Source organism: Vombatus ursinus, unplaced genomic scaffold (genome assembly GCF_900497805.2).
Source record: "Vombatus ursinus unplaced genomic scaffold, bare-nosed wombat genome assembly UNPS02014848.1, whole genome shotgun sequence".
Taxonomy (NCBI): Eukaryota; Metazoa; Chordata; class Mammalia; order Diprotodontia; family Vombatidae; genus Vombatus; species Vombatus ursinus.
The window spans coordinates 8,752,222-8,762,736 of NW_020954626.1; the positions used below are offsets into that span (position 1 = coordinate 8,752,222).

Consider the following 10,515-nt stretch of genomic DNA (forward strand, 5'->3'; position numbering starts at 1 on the left):
AGAAATATGGTCCATCCAGCCAGGAATATTCTGCCACCATTAACACTGTACATTACCCTGCTTAGAAATACTTGGCTGCCTCAGTCTATCTAAAAGTTTTATCATCCACTTCCCCTTAGATTTGTAGGACAATATTCCTTCAGCTTATCCCACACTAGGTATGCTGACAGCCAAGGGCATTTTCTTTCTTTTTTGGTGGGGGTGAGGGGGACTAGGCAATGGGGTTACATGACTTGCCCAGGGTCACACAGCTAGTAAGTGTCAAGTGTCTGAGACCGGATTTGAACTCAGGTCCTTCTGACTCCAGGGGCCAGTGCTCTATCCACTGTGCCACCTAGCTGCCCCTAATGCCAAGAGCATTTTCAAAACTGGCAAGTGGACCCACATTTTAAGGGATGGGACCTTAATAAATAAAAGGGGGGAAAGAAATCATGGCATTTGGTCAGTATTCTTTTCTTTATCTTGGCTCATCTTCAAAGAATTATCTTACCACTGATGGTGGATGATTAATAAAAACACAGTTATTTGGTAATTATGTTTTTGCACTTCATAAAATATTAGAAACCTATTGCTTATGTTGTAAGAGGCTAACCCCAGAATCTGAATTATTTAAAGAATTTTTCCCCACTTCATTCACATCAGGTATATTCCTGTTACAAAAGTTAATTTCTACAATAACAACAACAAAAATAAAAGACTGAATAATATAATACTCACTAGGTTTCTTTCAAGTAAGGAGTGTTTTATTCATTATATTTGTATCTCTTTTATTTAACCTAGCAAAGTCAGACTCAGAGACTGAACCGGCCTAGAATGTAATTGAGAAATGTTTAACAAAATAAACAAAAATACAATACAGCATTGTTAATGTTAATTTATGGCTTGCAGGGATTTGTTTCTATTTTGAGTTTGACACCACTGACTTAACCCCTAGTAGGTGCTTAATAAATGTTTGCTGATTGATTGATTTAATTTTTAAAGCAATTGCATTTTAGCCAGTCATATGGATTGAGAATGAAATTGTTAGCCAGATTATTTGATGTTTCTTTTTCTTTGTTTCATTAATATAGCCCTAGAACATGGATCTCCTACCCACCGATCTCTGTTTGACTTTGCTAGAACTATCTCATTTAAAGCTGAGCCTCTAAAATTTTGATGAGTAGCAAATAAGTAGCTAGTCATTTTCTCTCAAAGGTCCTTTTTGTTATGGTTCCCACTATGCATTATACCCCTTAGCCCTAATGCAAACAGATCCCAAACTAGATTTTGTTTATAAAAATAAAAGGAGGTTGTGTCAGAGGACTAGTGCAAAAATTAATAGAAACAGTGCTAACTAAAAGTACTCCAATGGGACTGGCTATGGGAATTCAGGTAACAGGATCACGTGGAGTTAGGATGATGATTGAGAGAATTAATGATCATTCCTCCCCCTCTGATGAAGAATGCAAACTAATGCTAAAACACTTTGGGAAAGACAACAGGAACAAAAAGTGTGGAAACATAATTCTTATTGAGAAGAAGAGGAGGGAGTTGTTAGAGTTACATAAGGGTTAAGTTTCCACAGTTTCCTAAGGTAGAATAGTGCAGAGGGTTATAGAAACAACTCAAGGAAGCAGTTACACTGCAGGTGGGCTTGGGCTTAGCCAAAAGCTGATGGTTCCAAGAAGACCCCCAAATCAAGATAAGAGCCAATCCTAGTCACAAAGTTAAATCGCTACTGAGCGTGCTTAGTGAATCTCAGGGGTAACCTGGAAGGAATGGACCAATCCAGGCCTGGGAGGTTTTGTGCCGAATATAACTGCCTAAAAGCACTCTTGCCTTTGCACTCAGGGCCCACCCTTCCTGAAGAGGGGTAGAGCCCGCTTCTGGCCAGAAATATCTAAATCCTCTGGACTTTCTCTGTAATAAACTTTCTTGATACTAAAAAAAAATAATAATAAAAATAAAAAAATAAAAGGAGGTAGGACGGGTGTGGAAGATTCAAATAATACAACAAATGCTAGTTCCAACTGTAACTTTTAGACGTTATAGAATGAAGCAGCCCCACACTCTCAAGGAACGACCTTCGGTCCTTCCTACGTGACAAAAGATCAGGGAAGCTGCTGCTAGAACTGAAAGAGCAAAAGCATCATCTAAGACTGGGGTGGTGGTGGGAACACAAAGACAAAAAAGAACTAAGCCCTGCCTTCATGGAGCTTACGTTCTTTCTGAGAGAAAAACATCATGGACATACAAATAAATACAAAGTAATTTTAGTGTGACAGAGACCACTAAGGGAATCAGGAATGGTCCCTTGTAGGAGGCGACACCTGAGCTCAGCCTTGAAAGAAACAAGGGAGTTGAAGAGTTAGAAGCAAGGAAAAAAAGTTCAAGACATAGGGGCCAGTGTTTGTGAAAATATGGGGGTACCAGTTTGACTGGAATGTCCATTGAATGTAGATAAAAATTGCAGTGTAGCCCCTCAGTCATCCCTAAAGGATATCACTATATTATATCCTACACAGCATTAGTTTCTATTCCCAGTGATGATCCTCAGCCACTAAGAAAATATTGTCATATTTAGCATATTCCGTTTAATGAGGCATAGAAGTGTAGGTGATCGCATAGAAAAACTTCCATCTAAAATGATTAAAATTAAAATAGGCTTGGGCACTTTGTAGGGTAAGCCTCAATTATTTGGAACATTCATTATTCTGACAAAACCAGATAAATGATGAACTGCTATAATCTTTTCTTCATTATTTAATGTTCTGCTTACTGAATAAAGAGTTAAGTTCCCTTTCTTCCTTTGACAACTCCGTGAATTGAATTACAGGTTCCAGGAATAGCCAGGTAAGAAAATCAGCCAGGTCCCTTTTTCCTCAATATCTCCATGACTGTCATTTAGCCTCTACTACTCTATTAATGTGATATTTGTCATATCTGAAAAAAGAAGCAAGTACAGGTTGTATGGTGAACTTTCTTCTGCTTCAGAGCGAATAAGGTTTACCGTACCAATAAAATAATTCTCTAACAGATATGTAACAAGTCTCATACTAATTCATCTTATTCTTCTCCCCTAATTTCCATACCAGAGTTCCAGAATGATTGGTAGGCTAGATAGAAGGTGACCTCTCCTCACAAGGACACAGACAACTCAGATTATCTGAAGACACAGATCTGACAGGAGAAAAAAACAAAACAAAACAAAAACACTTGAAGCAAGAAATTCAAATGCAATCTTATGATCAAAGCAACTGGTCAACACCTGCATCAGAAGAAGTGAAGATAGAAAGCTCATCAGATAGAACTGCAGCCCGTCAAATGTTCGGAACATATCATTCTGTCGCAAGCAGTGTGTCGCTTCTGCACAATCAGAGACTGTCTCGATCTCTCCACTCAACGTGGAAGTTGCCTTGTGCCTAAACTGAATTGACAAATGCATTGTAACTACAAATTTTATTTATTGTTATGGAACTGTAAAGGTCTACATATAAAGGGAAAAGTTGATATGGAAAGCTGATCTGCACTCAGCTGATGCCAGCATTTATAAAAAGCCGTTCCCATGCAGAGAACAAAGCAGTGACAACCATTGACCCTTAGCATTCCCAGTATACCTATTAGTGTCTTAAAAAAGGGAGGGAAAAGGCTTTTTTGCCCTCTCCGTTCCTTTTGCCATATGAATAGTGTTTTCTGTGCAACAGGAAAATATTCTTCAATAGAGCTTTTTTTTTTCTTTCTCCCTGTCTTTTCTTCCTTGTTATTTTCCTCCCTCTATGGGCATTGCGTTTGGTCTCTGGTAATCTGAACAGTCACAGTCCAAACCCCTCCCTGCCAAGATCTGAGCATTTTACGTTAGAATAGAGAGCAGAGACCAACTATGACCCTTGCCTTGCTTAGGTTTTAGAAGGGGTATTTTATCCCTGATACTTTCCTTAGGTGAATTGCTTTATTTCTAATGATAAAACCTTTCAAGCTTCTAGGTTTCATAGTAAAGCTTGTAATAAGGTGAAGTGTAAATTCCGGGGAAAGAATCTACTTTGTTAGAATTTGCTTTGTTTTCCAAGCAGTAAGTACTACATATATAGTACATGTAAAGTGTTAGCTGTAAGTAAGCACAAAACGCATTTAAATACAAAGGAGATTTTCAGGCTGTGATTATGGTGAACTCAAGGAAGCCCAGGAGTCACCATGGCAGGTAGCATGATGAAGGAACACACCACTCTGAGCTAATTACCCAATGGAATATAAGAGCAGTGGTCACTGATGTTTGTTTCCATATCGTAGCCTTTACTTTCTCTGTCATTTGGATGGCTGGTTAGTCGGGAGGAGTTCAGTGGGTGATTCAATCAACTGCAGACCAACTGCCCCTATCCCAAGGAGATGAGCCAGATTAGCATTAAACTATTACATGTTAGTACATCTTAATAGCATACATTAAGGTGCCCCCCCCCCAACCCCACCCCATCACTGATCTATGGAGATTTTTTTTTCCCCTAATAATAATCCCTTTGAACTTCCACAACACCTGTCTTCCACTGCAACAACCTGGGAGAAAAAAACAATGCTAAACAAGGTTGTCTTGGCAAATAATTTTTTATTGCCAATACCAACAGTGGCAATCAGCTCACAGAAGAAATGAACTAAATCACTTTGCAATTCAGAGATTTCAGTTCATTTGAAAGAACAAAAATAATTGTTTTAAAAAACAAACAAACAGGCGAACAGAGAACTTTAGATCCTCCATTTAGGATGGTTCCTAACAAATCAGTCATTTGTGGACTTAGTGAACTCTTTTGGTTACTTTAATTTGCAAATACTGTCAAATAACACCTGACTCTATCTGTGGCCTTGTTCTTCATTTCAGTGTTAATCAGCTAAACAGAAATTGTTGCTTATGATGTGTGAGTGACCACATGCCACTGCCTGGCCTTTTTTCTTCGAAGCTTGTTGTCTTTTTGGCTATATTAGACTTTGCAGTATGCCCAGAAGCTTTCCTTCATAAAATAGAAAGAAAAAAACATTTGGCTTATTTTTCACTGTAGCTAGTCTTTTATACAATAATCTTGTAAGAAAATTTCTTGAATTCTAAATATTACTCTTTCTAGATTTTTGAAATCGAAAAAGTTTTCAGTAAAAAGTTTCTTACTTTATTTTACTATATTAGGTAGTAAAAAATGTAGGGTTATTTACCATAACCTGTTCATTAATATCAGAAATTTACAATAGCATTTTAAGACCATAGTAGGGTTCTAGCATACCGTGTAGTACCTATGGAGTATTGTAAGAGCTAATTGTCCGAGATGAATTGCTTCTCATCTTGTTCTCCAGTTTCCATTGTTGGTTTATTGCAGATTTGTACCCTGTGTCAAATTTCAAGGTATTATTGATAAACCTTTTCAACCAGCAGCAAGAAGTTCAAAAACTTTTCTGTCACTGTAACAGAAAACACAATATGTATATAACATTTATGTAGCAATAAATGTGCCATCTTTTTTTTAACATGGTAAATCAGTGAGTTTTTTACATTCCTCTTTCACAGTGAAATGATGCTTTTAATCTTTCTGGTCCTCTCCCTGAATGTCTTGAAGCTGTTCTACTATAATAATAGTGGTGATGATGATGATAATGATCATAGCTGACATTTATGTTGCACTTTAAATTTTTCAGAATGCTTTTCATATTTTATCTCATTGGATTTCCTTACTGGAATTGGGGGTCAACTTTGGTAGCTAGTACATTGCCAGAGTGTTGAATATTATTATTTTGCATGCACATTCTCCATTATTTAGAGTTAATTCCATAGTCTTTGGATTTTCTAATCCCTTTGTTTTGCCTCTGCGTTTTCGTCATCAGAAAGTTGGCAGGGAAGGCAGGAGAGAAAGGAGAGAGTTGATGTAATTGGTGCTCTGTTGAAAGGGATAGGAGACAGGGAAGAGCAGAAGAAAGATTTAAGGTGGGGGATTAAGATTTTTCCCCCAAAATACTTCAGACTGTAACTGTCAATTTCTACATTTAGCATTCTTTTTCTTTTCACGACCTCTTAATTTAGAGACCAGAAACTGATGGATTGTGGAAGCAGCTTGATGCGGAAGGGTTAAAAAAAAAAAAAAAAGAAGAATTGTGAAAAGAAGAAACCTTAGAGATTGTCTAGTCCAGCCTTCCCCACTTTACAGATGAGAAAACTGAGTCTCAATGAGATTATTTTTCAGAAGTCCACAACTGGTTAGTAACGGAGATGGGATACTTTAGATTTTTTTTTCTCTTTCTTCTGAGAGGCTTCATGCCTGTTGTCTTCAACAGATTTCTGTTCCTTACCTTTATAACCAGACTGTGAACTGGTCCTTCTTCAGCAACTATTGACTGGGGAAGATTGGCATAAAAGGTAAGTGGCAGCACAATAAATTCCTAAAGGGATCTCATTGCATTGTTAGTCCTAGGACAAGGTCTATTCTCATTTCAAAACTCTACATTTCTAGAGGCAGAACTGGACCTATAAACATCTTGAATTTTGGTTTCTACTCTCCTTTTCAGTATCCCTCATCTTTCTTTTAAGTGCTCCTTTCTTGGGCCATTTGCTTTTTAATAAGGAATTCTAGAACATCAAAAAGTCCCCAAAGGAATGAATCCCTAATGGTAGAATTTTAGGTCCTGTGATGAGGGAAGGAGGAGGGCATTAGACATAGTGGCTACCTACTCCTAAGAATGCTACAGGAAAGACAGAACATTTGAGACAGTGAAGAAAAAGCAGTTCTCATCTTCCAAGTTTGGTGTTTTCCATGATCCTTGAGGGAAAAAGTTAACTGATAACCTGTCTGGAAAACTAACCAGTTTTCTAGAAATTGTTCCCACTTCCTTTTTTTCTTTGTATTGATACACTAAACAGTTAAGAAAATCTGGACACATTTCATCTAGAAACAATGCCCTGGAGAGAAGCGGCATACAATCTCCACATTCTCTTTGAGTGAGTGTGTGGTTTGGGCACATTATCCCACACATGCCTTGTGTTTGACACTATGACTTTGTCCAAAGAAAGATAAAAACTTACTACTGACTGATGGTACAGTTGCTGAATTTCTACCAGCATCCATAGTATTAATGATAACTTTTTGCCCTTCTGGATTTCTGTGAAATCATGACCTAATCAAAAACAAATAGGGATTAGAGCTGTAATTTCACTGGAATAGGGAACTCCCTATAGCAGTGCAATTTATCAGGCTTGGGGCCCTGAGAGAGAAGGTAACTTGGCCAGAATGACACAGCTAGTTTGTATCAGAGGCAAGACTTTAACCCAGGTCCTCTTGACTACAAGCCAGCTGTCTATCCACTATGGTAGGGCTTGCTATTTCTAGCACAAAAAAAGTGCTTACCCTGAAGGACATTTTGTAATTTCCTGTTTTTGCTCTCAAACATAGAATGGTAGACCTGCCTGCCCTGGAATTGAGGTAAGTACTTGAAGAAAGGGGAAATGGCCATCCTGCCTCTCTAGTCTTTGCTCCAGCCTCACTTTGGTCTCTCTTTATTAAACGGTCTTCAAGAGACTTTCCATCAACCCTTTAGACTTGGCTCCAGTCACTCCATAAGAAGACATGATGTTAGCTACTTCTAGACCCCCTTGAGTAGGAATTCAAGCTTTTTCGTTCATTCAAAAATTTTAAAGGTTTCTAATACATAGGCTCTCGTGGCTGTCAGATTATCTGTGTGTGATCTCCTTTTCTCTTCTGTCTCCTAACTTTTTCCCTGAAAAGAAAAATGATTGCTAATCAGGAAGAAAAGGGTGTACTTTGATCCTTAACACACACACACACACACACACACACACACACACAGATTAGCTGGTCCTTCTGGGCTACAGTTTTTTGCTTCAAGCTCAAAAAGGAGAATCCTTTCAATATCTCGCCAAGTCAGTTCTTTACATCTCCAATGGTTTCTAGACTTCCCTCAAAAACATTACCTGCTATTCTTTCCCAACCACTTTCCCTGCAAGGCCAATTCCCTATCTGTTGGAGAGGATCTTGAATAAGATAGCTTCATTTGAGGAGGACACCCACAAAAGTTGACTCATCCATGAGAGAAGAGCTATTGTGTGTATACACACATGTTGACTCATCCATGAAAGAAGGGCTATTGTTCTAAGCAATGCTGGTGTGCATGTGTGTGCACACACAAGCACACACACAGATTTGGAGTTGACAGAAAACTTAGATGTCATCTGATCTACCCCCTACTTTCCTACACATACACATATTGAACAAAGAAGCTGAGGTCCAAAAGGTGACCTGATAGACCAAATGTTACACAGGTAGTGAGTGTCAGGGTCAGAATTTGACCCAGGAATTCTGACTACAAAGTCAATACTCTTTCCTTGGTACTATGCTACATGTCAAGGAAGGAGATTAAGAGATCACTGACCACTCCTCTTCCTAAAGGCTCCTCCCTGGGTTTTTGTGATATAGCTGGTTGTTCCTACATGGCCAGCTACTTCTCAGGGTCCTTTTCCTTGTCCTTGTCCCATACTCTAGGAGTAGGTGTGCCTCAAAATTCTGTCCTAGACGCTGCTCTGTACCCTTTCTTCTGGGATCTTAACAGGGTTCATGGGTTCAACTGTTATCTTGATAGGGATGACTCCCAGATCCTGAGCTGTATCAACCAACTGCCTATTGGACATTCTCTTCAACTGGATATCCTTTAGGCAATGCAAACTCAATGGGACCAAACAGAACTTATTATCATTCTCCAAAAATCTCTAAATCTTCCTAAATGTCCTGTTGTTGAGAGCATGATCTATCCTTCCAAGTCAACCAGGTTTCAAAGTCCAGTGTCATCCTTGACTCCTCATTCTCCCCTTATAAGTTGCCCAGTCTTGTTTCTATCTCCACACTATTTCTTGCTTTTGCCGCCTTTCCACTCAGACAGTCACTAACCTAGTTCAGGCCCTCATTACCTCTAGCCTGGACTGTTGCAATGGCCTCCTTATTGGCCTCTCCATTTCCAGCCTCTCCCCTCTTCAATTCACCATCCACATGGGCACCAAAAATTCATATTTTAAAAGCACAGGTCTGTCTGGCCATGTAACTCCCATTTTCAAGAAGCTTCCGTGGCTCCCTCTTCCCTCTGGGATAAAACATCCCCCTCTATTTAAAATGTCATTTAAAGTCCTTCTGGCCCCAGCCAATCTTTCCGGGATTATTGCACGTTACTCTTTCATGCACTTTACATTCCAAATAAACTGGCCTATTTACACACACACTAACATTCCGTCTCCTATCCCTGTGCCTTTGCATAGCCTGTAATCCATGCTTGGAATGCACTTTCCCCCCAACCCCTCCACCTCATAGAATCCTTCTTTTCCTTTAGGGCTCAATTCAGGTGCCGCCTCCTATGGGAAGCCTGACCTCATTTCCTATCTCACCTACCCCAGTTGCCAGTGCCCTTCCCCAGCCCCGCAACCACATGAAATTACTTTGTATCAACTTTGTAAATATTTGGTATTTGCTTTGCTGTGTGTATGTTGTTTTCCCCTATTAGAATGTAAGCTCCTCTAGGGCAGGGAATGTTTCATTATTGTCTTTGTATCTCTAAGCCCAGTGCCTGGCACATCGTAGGTGCTAAATAAATGCTTGTTGAATGAATCTAGTCCAATCTGCTCTTTTTATAGATGAAGAAACTGAGGCTCAAAGAGTTTAAGTGGCTCAAGATCACGCAGGTCATAGTGGCAAAGCTGGGATTCAAAACCACATCCCATAATCCAAAATACAGTGTTCTTCACCCTACACCAAAGAACAAAATAGATGATCCCAAAGGTCATCTCACCCAAAGGTGTCAAACATAAGGCGCCACAGACAGCATTGGTTCACAACTCTCCTCACCCACAACACTTCCAAGTACATCCAGAATCAGCTTAAAATATTTTGGGAAAATATTTAATACAATAATAATACAGTAAAACATAGATGATAGTAATATGTGGTTTTGTAAATCAACACGCAGTATGCAAGGATCCTTATGGATGTTTTAGTGGCCCCCCATTTCTGTCTTCTGTTTGGCAACACTAGTCTAACCCAACCTATTGAAGAAAAGATGGCCTGGAGAAGTTAATGTGCCCAAGATGACACAAGCAGTAAATAGCAGAACAGAAATTCGAACCTAGATCCCTAGATCCTCTTAATCTAAATCTAGTTTTCTCTCTAATTATAGCACAAGGCTTATCATAACTCTATGTGTATATTTAAATGTATTATGCATATGTATGTATTATACATAGTTAACTTTCTACTCAATTCACAATAGACTTTCCACCTCCCTTAGATGAACTGAAGGTTTCTTATGTTCTAAGAACTTCCTAACTTCTCAGGCTCCCGAGTGCAAGAGAGGAGCAAGCATAGCTCTAGAGGTGAAAGAGATCACCTCATTTAACAAATAAGGAAATGAGACCAGAGAGATGAAGTGATCTGCTCAGTGTCACACAGGTACTGTCAGAGACAAGTGGTCTGACTCTAAATCTAATCTTCTTTCCTCCATACTTTTCTGCATCCA

General features: G+C 39.1%; 1 protein-coding gene across 5 annotated transcripts in view; it reads left to right on the forward strand.

The window, feature by feature from the left end:
• Positions 1 to 5,481, forward strand: part of TCF12 (transcription factor 12) — a 408,834-nt gene extending 403,353 nt beyond the window's left edge. For all 5 annotated transcript variants that reach the window (XM_027840786.1, XM_027840782.1, XM_027840781.1 and 2 more), the window contains one exon: positions 3,075 to 5,481. The gene's annotated coding sequence lies outside the window, so the exon portion shown is untranslated. The remainder of the gene's footprint in view (positions 1 to 3,074) is intronic.
• The last annotated feature ends 5,034 nt before the right edge of the window (positions 5,482 to 10,515 follow it).